General features: G+C 39.1%; 1 long non-coding RNA gene across 1 annotated transcript in view; it reads right to left on the reverse strand.

Moving 5' to 3' along the window:
- Positions 1 to 435: 435 nt before the first annotated feature.
- Positions 436 to 14,968, reverse strand: part of LOC112992352 (uncharacterized) — a 30,466-nt gene continuing 15,933 nt past the window's right edge. The window contains exons 4-7 of the long non-coding RNA XR_010385691.1: positions 2,919 to 3,017; positions 2,611 to 2,733; positions 1,299 to 1,510; positions 436 to 586 (exon numbers count right to left, since the gene is read on the reverse strand). This is a non-coding gene — a long non-coding RNA (uncharacterized LOC112992352). The remainder of the gene's footprint in view (positions 587 to 1,298; positions 1,511 to 2,610; positions 2,734 to 2,918; positions 3,018 to 14,968) is intronic.

Genomic DNA, 14,968 nt, shown 5'->3' on the forward strand with positions numbered 1-14,968 from the left:
GAGTCAGGTCCCAAACTCAACAGCCAAAAAGCATGTATTCAGAGACCCCGACAGGTGGCAAATGTACAAGAAGCCTTATAATTGCAGACCTGCAAATCAAAGAAATACAAAGGACTGTAGAAAAACACAAAAGTAAGTAGCAATATGCATTGAGAAGCTGTATAAATGAGGTTTTTATCAAAAGCAGGATTAGGACTATAGTTAATTAATGTTTTCTTTAACTGGCTCAGGGCATAAAGTTCCTCAGGAACAACAAATAAAACAAACAAAAAACCCCAAGCAATCTACAAAGATTAAAAAACATAGTTAGTGTACTGTTAGTTGGCAATTTGATGAATCTAGTGAACATGTACATAAATATAAATGTATTCTAATTAAGACAGCCAGACTACAGTGAAATGGCATAAATGTTTATTTTATTAGCTCATCCCGAGGAAGAACACTGTTGAGCTAGAAGTCCCCTGCGTGACTGCTTGAGCCTGTTGTTCCCACGCGGTGAAACTCGAGCAACGGCCCTGTTCACTGGTCCAACAAAGCAAGCGCTGGAGCACGTCCAGCTTTGTACGTCCCACTTCTAGCAGCTCAGCTAAGGAGAAAGAACAAAAAGTTTAGTACAGCTCAATTCTCCATCATGGGTTGAGCTGTCTGAAAATTTTCGAGCAAATAGTTTTCCATCAGAGACTGCTGCTTGGGTGAAATTGAAACATTTTTCGGGAAAGCACTGGTTACATCAAAATGTGCAGCGGAAATCACTGAAATATTTAGCTTTTCACAATAGCATAGTCACTTCCAAGTGCAATGATGGCAGAACAGAGCGTTGCTGCCTTTATCAGAGACGAACGTTTGACTGCAAAGAAATACAACATTCTGATAGGGTCGAAAAGTGCTTTCAGTGCATTTTATTTCATGTGCGAAGTCTGAATTTTCAACTTTCCTTTCCTAGTGCAGTAATAACTGAGTACCTTTCTCTCCAGACAACAAAAAATTATTCATTGAGTTTGCAATATGTAATATTAATAATAATGGTCAATACAATGTAAGTTTGCTAAACAAAGATGTACTTGTCACAGAGCAGGGATGTAACAGACATTTTCTACAACCTTTGGTGCAGTCACTCTTGCAGACTATCACATCTGTTACCTGAAAGAGACCATACCTAGATAATACAGCACCTGATCAGGCTTGAAGATACTCAGCAATTAAGCTCCATTGGCTCAAGGGTGTTGGGAGAAACGAATGAGTTACCTTACTGAGAACAGGAAACCATTTTTTAGGGTGCAGGTGGGGATTTATGGTACCTGAAGTTGTGCTACCATTGGTCGGTGTTAAGTCCCCACCGCACCTTCCTAGTTGTACGAGGGCAAGCAAGAATGATGCAGAGGAGAGCAAGCTGAGTTTCCTCCAGGCCAATAGAAAGTCAACTGAGGTGGGAGATCGGTCAATACAGAGGAACGGATCATCTGGTCTGTTGACTTCTGAGGGAGAAAGGGACCAAATCATTGGTCCATTCCTACGGAAAGGAAAATCTACGCTGAGAAATAACAGATATACTGAAAAAAGACTCTAGCTGACTTAGTTATCTTCTATGCACATTTTGTTTTCACTCCTCAAGTCTTTGTCCATCTCCTTCTCTAGGATGAGTTCAAGAAAAAGCAACACAAATCAGAACTGGCGACTAACTTGTCTCACGAGGGACTATTAGAAGGCAATGGTAAAGAAGCAGTTTTGAACTGGGGAGCTGCAGATACAGTGTAAGAAAACAACAGTTGATTAATTAAGCAAAGGTTAATTAAACTAAGAAAGAGGAAAGAACTTTAAATAATATTCAGTACAAGACAATATTGCTGTTTTTAATTTTGAGGAATGAAGGAAATTAATTCTCATTTTCATCCTCCTACTTCTCTGTCTGTGAATTATTAAGACATGGACTTCAACAGAAGCGTGGGGGAAGGAAAGTAGAGGATGGTATCATACACACATTATAATATGAAATATGTAAATAACATTCTAATATCTCTTGAATCACTGTCATTGGGCTTCATATGGTGATAAATGGGTGATTAGATCAGAGGGAAGGAATCTGTCAGGGACTCTGAGGAGCGGAAAAATGGGCGCAAGCGGAATAGAGGGCTGGGAAGCTGAGAGACACGAAGTCAAGGCAGAGGGTGATGCCAGCAGTCTTCTCCAGGGGAAGGGGTAGGCTTGCAAAGCTGCCCCTGTGGGATAGGGAAAACTGAACATAGCAGTTAATACTGGGGTAATATGAATATATATAATACACATAAACACAAAATGTAGAAGACCTTTACGAGACCTATTTACAACTGGGCTGCAGCACCTCTGGTGTGGAGCTTGGAACAGCCCCAGCTTCCAGGTCTTGTATGCCTGGGTCGCTCCTGAGAGACTCCAGCTCGGTAACGGCTCCTGGAGGCAGGTATTTTGGAGCCCGTGAGCCCGGCCACAGACAGCAGTCAGGGGACCCCGACGCCTGGCGGGAGGTGGTGCCTGCGTCCGGTGCAGCCCGGGCCGAGCGGCCACCACTGAGGTGCCTCTCACGCCCACCGCCAGAGGCGTCAGGGCCGGGGAGCATATTTCAGCCATCAAAATTACCTTAACGACTCTTAAGAGTTGTTGATCATCATCTTTGTATCCCTCTGTACTTTCAGAAATCATTGCTGAGCAATCATGCTTGACATTTTTTGTGCTGATATTTTTCCTTGTCAAATTTAAGAACTGGCAAAAGAACATATATTAAAACACATGAAAATATAGTCCATAAATTCCCTGTAGGACAATTTTCAAAATAAATGATTTGAAATATACAGTAAGAAAAAAAAGAAAAATTCTGAAAGTATGAAAAAAATGCAACACTACAAATGCAAAACATCAGATCTAATCGTAAGTCATCATGCACTTACCACACCTGCACTGTTCTTTTATTACCGTACAAGATGATGAAAATTTCACTAGTCCATTCTTTTTTCCATCTTTTCTGCTCCAACAGCAATGCAAAAGCCCTATGAAAACAAAAAATAAAGATACAGAGTTAGAAGGAAGCCCCTTCCACGCCAGTGAATAAAAGAAGCTGGGTGAACCACATCTCTTGCTTCGTTTTAGGAGTGTTCCTGTAGAGATTTTCTCCTGTTTTAGACCTGATAATAACGGAGCAATCGCTTTACCAGAAATCGCATTAAATGGTGTGAAAGAACAGCAAGTTCTCTTGTAAAAAGAAAACTAGCTAAGTTAATAGCCACCAGAGGTCGGGCCTTCTGGAAAGCAAGCTGCAACGACTCTGCAGTGAAAATGAAAGATGGACCTTCTTCAGCTGTGCTTTTACATGCAGTTCTTTTATATTGATAGCGACATGTTTTATATTAAGTTTTATACATATGTATATGCAAAATATATATACACACATATATAGACACACGTACAACCTATGTATAGAGGTGTGTGTGTGTATATGCATATGTTTACAGTGTGCATGTGTGTGTATACATACACACACAAACAGACACATATGGGTGCGTTCTCTTTGCATATTTGATAGAAACATTACCAGAAGCTAGAGTTTCATATTCAGATTTACTGAAATTCATTTCCACAGAAGTGATCACGGCCAGTCAAGAAAACACGACGTTGTTTTCGCTTTTCCTTCCCCTTCACTCCTTTCTGCATCCGCGTATGGAGGAGGAAGTAATTATGAAATGTCAGCCATGCTCAGAAATCATAGCATACATGCTGGTTTTTAGTCTGAACTCCAAATATAATAAGAGCCGGTTAGCTTTCAAAGGTCATATAGATATATTTTCACCTGTCATCTCTTCGAAATGTTCTACAGCATTTGTTGTTGAGAAAGCTGAATGTTTTCCTTTTTAAGTTGGTTACGGAAGGAGAGTAGCTAATATCTGTTTCCTCTTTGCACGCATTTTATATCAGCACTGTTCCTGCACAACAGGATGAAGATTTCAATTGGACTTTATGTATCCCAATTTCTTAGCATCCATTTTAGGCTCTACAAGTGGCAAATTAAATTTATGCATATTAATATATAAATATTTGCATATAAGCATATAAACACATATACACATTTGTGTGCATGTGCAAGTCTTTAAATACACACACACACACACCCAAGAAAGTAAAGAAAAATTTCATTTGTCGAAGTAATAACAGATCGCCATTTGGTTAATGCTTAATCCCTGAACTTTCTGTCCAGCGAACCCCTACCACGGGACAGCACAAACAGCCCATTTGGAAACAGGTGTGGTGGAAACCTAGAAGATGGTGCCTTTATTAAGGAACTGATTTTAACCCATCTATGTTTATGCCCCATTGGAAAAGACAAGATTTGTATTAGAAAAGATTTAGGATTCCTTTCTGCATTGAACATAATATATTTAGCAATCATTTGAGAGGCAGCTAAGTTCCGTGTAATTGCATTATAAAGCCACTATACTGAATGAAATTTATTAGCTCCTTAAATGAATTTATGAAGGCTTTTTTTTTTTAATTTATGTACTGGAAGCATTCGCTAAGATAATGGTGAGTGACTTAATGTCTACATGGACGACAAATCCTTAGAATTCTTGGCCTCCCTGAATCTCAGTAGAACAACTGTAAAACTCAGATTGGAGGTGGCAAATCATCCTATTAAACAAAATACTTAGATTATTTCAAAAAAAATCCAAGTGTTTTTTGCTCTGCTTTGCTCGGGAACAACCTTTGCCTATGTCAGGTCAGAGAAAACAACATTTTCGTTGTAAATTGATGTGCTTGCCTCTGCATAACTCAGCTTTCCTCTCAATTATTACAACATGTTTTCTTTCTTAAACACTTCAGATAGCAAACCTCTCTTGATGCAATAGACATATAATAAAAATGATAATATATAAATAATATAAGTGAAAACAAAATTCCACACCATAAGTTTTAATAATATTTCATGTTAACAGATGTGGTTTGTATAAATTATAGCAATATTATGTTATCCAACACTGATTATTAATTTGGAGGATGTATTTTCCTCCAAACATATGTTGTCTAAGCAAGCAACTCATTGGTATTCAAAAATTTTAAGCATTTCTTTACATCAGAAAGGCAACACAAAATTTTCTAGTGCATCAGAAGAGGCCATGCCTTCTTGCATGACAGTAAAAAGATGGTTCAAGAATAATTTTTTTATATATATATGCCAATGTGAAGAAAATAAGGGTATTGGACTTCTGGAAGAGAATTTGACCTGTAATAACCTTTAGGAAAATGGAGCAAATCACAGCTGAAGCAAAGCATGTGTTTATGGAGGGCTACATGACCTGCAGCCCTCATTAGCACCAGCAGGGAATGGGACAAGCCCCCAGTTGCAAGTCACAGCATTTTCCCACATTCCCCACTGAGGTGTTTCTGATCTCTGTTCAAACTATAACTTAAAGATGCTTGGAGAGTTTCCTGCCACAAAGGCAAAGGCACTATAACTATCAAGTTGAGGAAAAATTACAGTCTGACTACATATGTAATAGCAGATGGTCTATTCATGAGCTGAAACCACTAACAAGACAACCCATGAAGGAGCTGAGCCAGTGAAAGAAGGAGTGATAATAGTTCATTTCCATCCATGAAAGCCACAGACAGACACTCTTTCCTCCATTCATTAGATTTTGTAAAAAGAAAGAAAGGGGGTTGATCCTGAACTGGGCAACTGAACACACACTCTAGCCTCATCTTTGGGTCTTTCAGAGCTGCTCAGCCTTACCCAAACTCTCTCAAACAAGAAAGAGGAGTAAAAAAACAACTATGGGATCTATCAAGAGAAATCAACCTTGTTGCCAAGCTAAACTTCAACATGAATTGCAAAGCACAACAAAAGGGATTGGATTTACGTCCAGCTGAAATTATTTTAATGGGATATCAAAATACTACTTTAATTTAAGATGCCAAGGCTTCTCCAGTTAAGCACTTTGTCTAGACTAGATTTTCAAGGATAAGATGCGAGTTAACACTGGTAAACAGATAAATCATGTGATTTCAAGTTTTTAATATCCTTTGAAGCACATCTATTCTACGGAAAAGTCAGGATGTGAGGATTAATGAAAGCATCGGCTCACTCAGGGCTGGAGAAGGCAAGGGAAATGATCATCTCTCTCCCTTAGAATCTTTGTCTGAATATAAAAGGGGATTTCTGACATTTTTTCAAGTTTTCTACATGCCAGGCAGCCTCACTGGGCTATTGCACACGCATGTCATGGAGAGCCACTATTTATGCACTAAGTCCTCCAGCATGTCAAGACACATCGGACCTACTGCGCATGAGCTACACACCATGCATGTATCCATATTTCTTCATTTCCTGACATTTTAGAAGCTCTCTTAAAATTTGCATCCCCTGTCCATATAACATCTTTACCCAGGAACACTTTGAGGCTGCTGGAACAGTTCCAGGGGGCACAAGGCTCCTTACCACAGTTAAGGAAACTTAGAAGCTTTCCCTGTCTGCCAGGAGAGATGTGCTGGTGATAGACAAAACACATTACTGTAATCTACTTGTTTATCTTAGGGTATTCTTTTCTCTCCAGTGTGTATTTTTGTCCCTTAAATAGAATTTTGTTATTATGGTTATTTAATTATTTTTCTTTATTTAGTCAGGTAAAAAATCTGATATAATTTTAGGAATTAACTAACAGGGAGCTAAATGCGATAGCAAATGAACCTATATGCTGTGAGGCTGACTGCCTTTTAAAAGGTTTTATTTTTACCAAAAAGGGAGCAATAAACAAATTGCAAATTCCAGTCAAGTTTTATTCATATCTTTGGTGGAGATATATATATATATATATTTATATTTTGCAGATAAAACAAGAAATGTCTTCATTAGCTTCATGAAACTAATTGCTCAGTGAAAAAGCCTAAGGGAAAATGTGTACTGTATGGAAATTTGTCATTTTCCAGCTATATTGTTTTGATGAATCAAACTAACTGATGTTATGAAATAAGTTACTGCATTTATTAGCATCTTGAGCCTCTACATCCCTGTGAATACATACATACATGCATAAATAGCTTGCAATGAGCAATTTATGAATATAGAACTAAAGCTTAGTCACAAACAGTCTACAGACCATTTCACCAGCTTGTTCACAACTTACTAATCCATAAGTAATATGCATGTTTCTGTTTGGAGGCCACAGATTCCATGTGAACTATCCCTGGCAGTGTTGCCTTGACTCAGAAATACTCAACTACAAGATGGCTGATCACCTAATTCACACTCCTCCTCTGTTATTTCGTGACTGTAGACCCCAACAAACAGCTCATAGTTTGTTTTAAAAAAAATTAAGCTCTTAATCTCTGGCCATCGGATGCAAAGATGTGAACAAGTATAAGCTCACTGCTAAAGATCAGATTTGTTTAAAATTAATTACAGGTTTACCTGGAGCCTTAGGGACTGTTATGGTGGCATGTCTGTCCTGTTGTCGGCCTGACTTAAGCACAGACTCCGAGCATAAACTTTTTTTCTCTTTGGCCATTCGTTGCAGTTGGGCTTTGCTAGCAACTGCTCTTTGCCCCAGGCGTTGTCTGACAGCGCGGCGCTGGCCTTCCCCTGGCCTTGCCAGCACCGCAGCACCCAAGAGCTGCTACAGCCCGGTGGCATCAGCGCTGGAGCCAGACCGGGCGCCACATGCACAACGCGTTTGCTTCGCTTATTCCGTCCCTCGCAAGCCAAACGGGTTTGGCGGTAGAGGTCAGTACCTCTGGGCTTGCTTTGGTTTTTGAGGGAAAGTCTAAGTATATCACACCTGTGCAGGCAGCATTCAGAGATATGTATAATAAGATCCATAAAATTGTATTTATTGATATTAATTATATCTATATTCTTTATATTTCTCTACAGATTGAAAGCCACATCTACTTTTTGCTCACTATGCTTGGGAATAGTGGAATAAGTAGTTTATTTTTATGCTTATCATCCTCCCTGATTTTTTAAAGAATAATATTCTCCCTAGGAACAGAAGTGTCCCAAGTACTCCAAGATTCACTGAAAAAGCACATCAGTGGGCCAGGATCCTTCCTAGCCAACTCTTTATGAGTATCCATGTGTAAATTATTCAATCAAATTGATTTTTTTAAATTGTTTATGTAGCTCCAAATTACATTCTGTTAATGACTTCTAGGTTACTACTGGGCTGCAAGTACATCACCAATACTTTATGATCCTTCTGTCAAATACAAAAGACATTCATTGAACACTTCGGCCCTTTCTGCCGAGCACTTTAAGAGCACGGAGCTGGTTGTGCTCTCTGAGGTCATCAAATGCAATCCCATTATTAAGGCAACTACGTCACATAAGCTTAGTCATATTTCTATAAAAGTACATTTTGCTGATTCCTTGCAGATAGTGATCACATCCAGAAATAACTAAGCCTTACATTATTAGCAGCATTTGTTCTCCAATTTGTCTCTAACAATTAAACTAAAATAACACCTTTCAAAAATATTTGAATTTCTAATAAGATGAGATTTAGTTCCATTTTTAAATCCACTATAGGTGGTCCAAATCACAGCAGTCACATACAATCTCTCTCCGAGGGATTTTTGAGTCAAATCAAATTCTGTTTTAGTCATCTCTAATGTATTTCTTCACTGCCGGAAAGGCTGTTATCCTACATGCTGCTGGCCCTCTAAATCCCTCATATTGTTAATAGTTAACATGCTTGTTTTACCCCTACAGTGCTTTGCTCCACATCCTGTACCTGTAACAGCTCTTCCAAAATTGCCCAGAGAATTTGTATTTACCAGAGTGTGTGTTTACTATTCCTGCTGTTTCTTTTTACCTTCGGCATTTCTTTTCTTTTTCTTTCTTTATTTCTTGGCCACTGGTCCGTTCCTATCTCAATGGCCATTTCCTCTTTCTTCAACAGCTTTCTCGAAGCTCCATCTTCTCTTCCTCCTCATTCCCTACAGCCACTTCGCTCACTGTTCCTCCTAGTTTCTCTTCCGCTAGATGCTTTGCTTCCTTCTGTATCTCATCTTGGGGGCTTCCTTCCTTGTCGTTTTCATGGCAAATGCCCATGAGTCTGGAGTTTCCTGAGCACCTTCCTCTTTCTTGCCCTCATCACATCTTCAGGCTTGCATCGGGAGGTAGTTGCACCACTGGCTACATCCTCATTCCTCAACTCAGCTTTTCCACAAACTTCATCAGAAAAATTTCACGCATAAGGAAATTTGGTCAGATCACCTTTGGTAACAACATTTATGTCCCCACCTTTCCCGGCTGCCAACCCTCCTCCTGGGGTCATCTATAGTGCTGACAACACAGAAATCAAGGTTTGGGGGCTTTATTCACTTCTCTTTCACAGTGTTATAAAGAGAAGACTCTTCCCCAAATTTACTAACATCTCTATCAAAAAACAATCCCAATAAAAATGAAAAAACTCCCAGATTCTTATAACTTTAATTGCTCCAGAATAACGTATTTTTCCTGTATGAAGCACATAAAATCACACCAATCCTTTTATTCATCTAATTACTTAAAGTACATGGGCTATACTGTCCTTTCAAAATAGAGCTGCCTTTTTCTTTTCCTGAAGACTTTAGAGGATCTATATTATTATTCGTTATATTTGTATGCTGAACATTCTTTCATATTAATTAATCTGCTCAACTTTATTCTTACATAATTGTAGCCTGAAAGAATATAAATATTAAAACATTAATAAATATTGTGTAGCTGCTGTTATTCAAAGAATTTCACATCCATCTTTTCTCATTTTTTGTTTGGGAGTAGGCAGGGGATGAGGGTTTAACATGCAAGTCTTTTATATTTCTGCTAACGTGAAATGACAGAGTCTTTCATAATCCTGCCAAAATGTAAATTCTTTAGTCTATTGAAGACTAAAAGTTTCATCTGTATAAAAATGACAAAATATATCACACTAAAATTGACAGAACAGCTATAATGTAAAGGAGATGTGGCTTAATTAGAGCTCTCTCCCCAGATAGACTGAGCTTGCCAATGTAATTTTAATTATTTCTGTCTATTAAATCTACAATCACCTATTACCACTGCTATACATCACATCAGAAGAGTACTCCCTTCAGGAAAGCATTGCCATCTTTATCAAGAAAATATTACCGTTTCACCGTGCAGTCCCTTACCACCCAAACTGCTGTCAGTAAGTTAAATGCAAACATCACTACCCCGCAGAACTGTGCATCCAATAGCAAATCAGGAATGGCTGGCGTGACGGATACGGATGTATCTGCTTCCTAACTGCTAGAAGTAACAGGCCGGATTTTCTGTAATGCAGGGGAGTCAGTGGCACTGCCTTTCCTCAAACCGGTGAGGTGTCTGCCTCCTTGCCTATCTTCTGACCTGCCGTCTTTGCTCAGCCGTACTGCGGAGGATCACCAAGCCAGAAGTAAGGAGAGAGGAACCTAGCGACCAGCAATATTGTTTGAGGTGACCTGCCGAGTTTCCTTCCAGGTCGGTTTTCTCGGATTCTGTAATTCAAAAATCAATGCGAGCAAAAGGTGTGGGCAGAGATGATGGCCAGCGTTACCACTTCTTTCATTTCCTTTTGCATGAATGTAACACACACATTTTAAAATCGTTGTTTGCCGTTTCTATACTTTAAACTACAAATCTTTATGAGTATTTTAAACATGATGCACACAACCAATGCTAATGAATTCTAGCACAGTTAGGATAGTCAGATTCGTTTCATATGAATACAGCTCACACAGGATTGAAATAATTTATTTTAGTAGACTGAAATAGCAACCATCATCTCCTGTGTTTGGTAAGTGCCGACTGGCTTTGGGTCCTATAAGCAAGCAATGCTTAAGTGTTATTTTAGACTTCTGTTTACATAGTCATCTGGATACCCCCCACCTTTTTTTTTTTAATTGCACTTGATTGGTCAAAAATGAGGAAGAAAAACATTTAAAAAAAATAGCAAATGCTTGTTATCTAATTCTGGTGACCTGTAACAGTCTCCATCATCAACCTACATAATTTTCAAATGGGCATCGTCTGTGATGCTTAGGAAGAACTGCATCAACCATGTGAAAATATATCTCCTCCTCCTCCTCCAAACTCTTCTTTGCCCTTATGCCTGCTTGTATGCCCCTAGCAATTGTCAATCAGCCAGCTGATACTGTCAGCTGATTTTTCATGCATCTGTCTGGGTACGGTCTCTTTTACTTCAATAGTAATTTCTTTGTGACAGGCTCAGCTTTCTATTCCAGATTTGGAGATACTAAGGTCTAAGACTGTTGTTTCTAAGTAGTACAGCAAATAATACTGTAATAATAGTAATAAATTGCATTGTTAGCCAGTTCTCAGAGACTGTAAGTCTTATTATAAATGAATGTTCCAAACTAGACAGAGAGGAGTATAAATTACAGAACAATAATTTGGGAAAGACTGTGAGCTGAGATCTCTGTAAGTAGGAGAAAAGAATTACCACTCTAAGTCAGAGAAAAGTTTCCAGAATAACTGTGTAAAAATACCATGGAATTTTTCAGTCCTTACTGCTTATGAAATACATGCTAGGAAATGAGAGATAGTGATCACAAAAAAAAAAGGAGGAAAGAGGCACTTTCATGGAGTTTCCCACTTGATGAGAACATTTACTTAGCGGAGGAGGTAACATAAGAATGAGGAACTGAGGAGAATGTGGGCAGGAGAAATGTATTATTTATGGTGCCGTGGGATCGCCTACTACTTTATTCACAAATGTACTGCTTATTATATATCATATAACTACAGTTTTTCATAAAACGGCACAGTTGTATGCCTTTAAAGCCCAGAGGTTGATCATAATACTCTTAGCAGAGTCCTGGAACTTTCAGGTACCTTCAGCTCAGGATTGTCCTGCCTGTCTGCATCAGTGCTGGAGATCCCAGATTGTGAGATATTAGTCATTTAGTAAAAGCCAAAGACATATTTTTAAGCTTTTGTAGGTAGAAAAGGTATAGTCTTGGAGGGCATATTGCCAATAAAACTTGCATAATAAGCAATTAGGATTTTTCTTGAGGGAGAACTGAGTAAAAACTCGAGGAATGTTCCAAAATAAATAAATGTAGACCAGTAGGACTTTTGCTGACACAGTTTTTGTAGCACTATTTTTACTGCACAAATGTATATTTCATTTTTATTTTGATCAATTAAATTACCTGGTGACACATCAGACAGTACAACCAGGAAATTGAAATCAAAATCCAGCATCAAACAATGAAATCAAAATCCAGCAAACAAAGAAAAGTAAACAAGAAAGGACATTGTCTGATATGGAAAGATTTAGACTACTGAATGGGTAATAAATAAGAGCTCTGGTATGCATCCTTAAAACAAACAGATTCTTCAGAGACTGTCAAAATTTAGCATTAATAGTGGAAAAAATACTAGAAGATCTCAATAAACAGATTCAAGCTATCAGCCCTGAATATTTTTCACCGCCTGAAAGAGACAGGACAACATGCATGTTACACTTTGGCTTCCAGCACTCCCAATCTTTATGGTTTTTTCCTTAAGTCCATTTTATCATGGAAAGCATTTTAGACACACCACAACATAGCTGGAATAGTCTTGACAGCAAACCACACCTAAGATGCTGGGGGCCTTTTTCATTTGTTTCCCAGATAAGCCAATAAGTTAGGTACCATTCCTGATGGGATCCGAATCAGGGACCTAACCACAGCGCCACAAGGTCATTCTGTTTCAGATGGCAGCTCTCAACCTTCCTACTGACATCGGTCCGTTTTGTGTGACCAGAACATGTACTGAAACTACAATACACGGTAAGCATCCTAATCAGCTTGTGGATTATTCTCAAACTCTAGCCCTCAAAGCCAACCAGTATTTCACAGCCAAAGGAAAACTGAATGGCTTCACTAATAGAAACAGGGAGTTTTTCCCAAGACCACCCATAAAGCTCTGTATGCAGACATACTCTAAGACCTAGCAGAGCTGGCATGCCCTCAAACTGAGGAGGAAATTGGATCCAGCTCTCCTTCATCTTGAGTGAGTGTTTAATTCAATGATTAAAAGCATCATGTCTTCCAGAACTGTGCAATTCCAGCTTCTACCCACATTTCCAAGCAAAGTTATTTTGAAAATCCAGTGTCTATTTGAATAGAGTACAGAAAGGTTTTGGAAATGTTACTAATTTTTTATAAATTCACACAGTTACATCAGAAACTGGAAACAGACGATTTATGACACAATAAATAAGCTTGTTCTGGTAAGTCTTCATTCCAATACTTCATAAGTGCCACAGTGAAACTGTGTCCTCCTGCCGCCAGTAACAGTAAGAAAATGGATTTCTTAAGAGGCAAGAATGCTTTGAAGACACTTTTAAGAAAGCAACTCAGAAACAAAAATAACTAGTAAAAAAAGGCAGTGACCAGAGTAGCAAAAATCCCCAAACTCCAAATCTATGTTTAGATGTTATGAATGCTCTAAACAAACAGTACCAGTAAGCATACACCCTTTAAAAAGGAGGCTGAGTAACCCAAACAATTAACTTCTTCAGAGGCTTACAAAGACTTCCTTATTGCCCCTATCTTCCTAAAAACTCTACTAGCATAATCCCCACACTTTCTGAATACTCAGCTCCCAGTGGTACTTTGCACTTCTCATGTAACAGAATGTTTTAGCACAGAAGACAAACAGAGAGGATAGATATACATAAAGCATCAAATAATAACCATCATCTTATTATGTTCGCTTAGTAACATTCATTTCAGGTCCACTAAATTCCATGTGGAAATAAAAAAAAAAAGTAGATTCTTTAAAATGCCAATCCATGCTTTAGCCACTTTTTACTTTTATTGTTCTGTAATGTGAAACCCATTAGGAGTAGGGAAGTTGATGGTTAGAAGGACTGGTCAAACACATTATAGTATTAAATTTAAAGGTATTTTAAAATCCAGCCTCATTTCAAGGCAAACTAAGTGTGCAAGCTGTGCTTCTTATACCAAACTTCTTCACTGGGTGGGGACAGAAAGAGCATCTAATATTCCAGCCCTGAGAAGTGTGTAAGCAGCCCAGGAAGGAAGCCAGTATATTCTGAAATGCCAAGCAATATTTGCTGTCAGAAGTTCAAAACGTCTAACTGCAAAATCTGGATTTCTGTGGAGGCCAAATCTGTGAAGGAATTTAGATGTATAAATTTGCAGGTAGAGACCTCTGAATATCCCTGAAAGCAGGGACATCGAAAGCTCCATGTACAATGCTGCTTTCGGAAATCTCTGCTGTGGGTACCTCTGTGCTCTTAAAAGTCTGTGGCTATTACCCAGCAAGAGCAAGCACGAGCAGAGGATAATGAAATTGAGAGGGGGGAAAAAGATACAGAACTGTTAAAACAGAGTACCATAGCAGCCCCATTAAAGCTGGTGCTCAAAAACAGCTCGTGGTGTCATGACTGGCACTCGCGCTCGTAGAGCTTTCCTCCTTCTGCTCCTGCACCAAATTGTATCTCACAGACACAGGGCTTGCTGTTATTTACAGACAGCACACATCGGTGGCTGAGATTAGTTCCTTTAGTTACGAAGCCGCTAAGCCTGCTTTAGCACGTGTAAAGCTTTACGTCTCCTTTGCCAGTGTCCGTCACTTCCCTGTCTTCTCCAGTAACACCATGCGATCCTCGCAGGTAGCTGCAGGACACGGGCTACAGCGGGCTGGAGACGGATGCAGCTGCGGCGGGCGGGACTGGGAGGGGAGCTGGAGCACACAGAGCACCCCCCGGGACCAAGCACTGAGCTTTTGTCCTGGGGTAGCTGCATTACACACCGCTGGTCTTCAGAGATGCAGGAAGATGAAGAGTTTAATTATATTATTAGCATGGTATATTTTTAATGCCTGCTCACATACATCTGGAGGTGGCTTTACACAGAAATTAGGCAAAGGAGAAAAATGAGGCACAATCATTAAAAGCAGAAGCCTCCAGTATACCAGCTCACATAAAAA

Source organism: Dromaius novaehollandiae, chromosome W (genome assembly GCF_036370855.1).
Source record: "Dromaius novaehollandiae isolate bDroNov1 chromosome W, bDroNov1.hap1, whole genome shotgun sequence".
NCBI classification, from domain to species: domain Eukaryota; kingdom Metazoa; phylum Chordata; class Aves; order Casuariiformes; family Dromaiidae; genus Dromaius; species Dromaius novaehollandiae.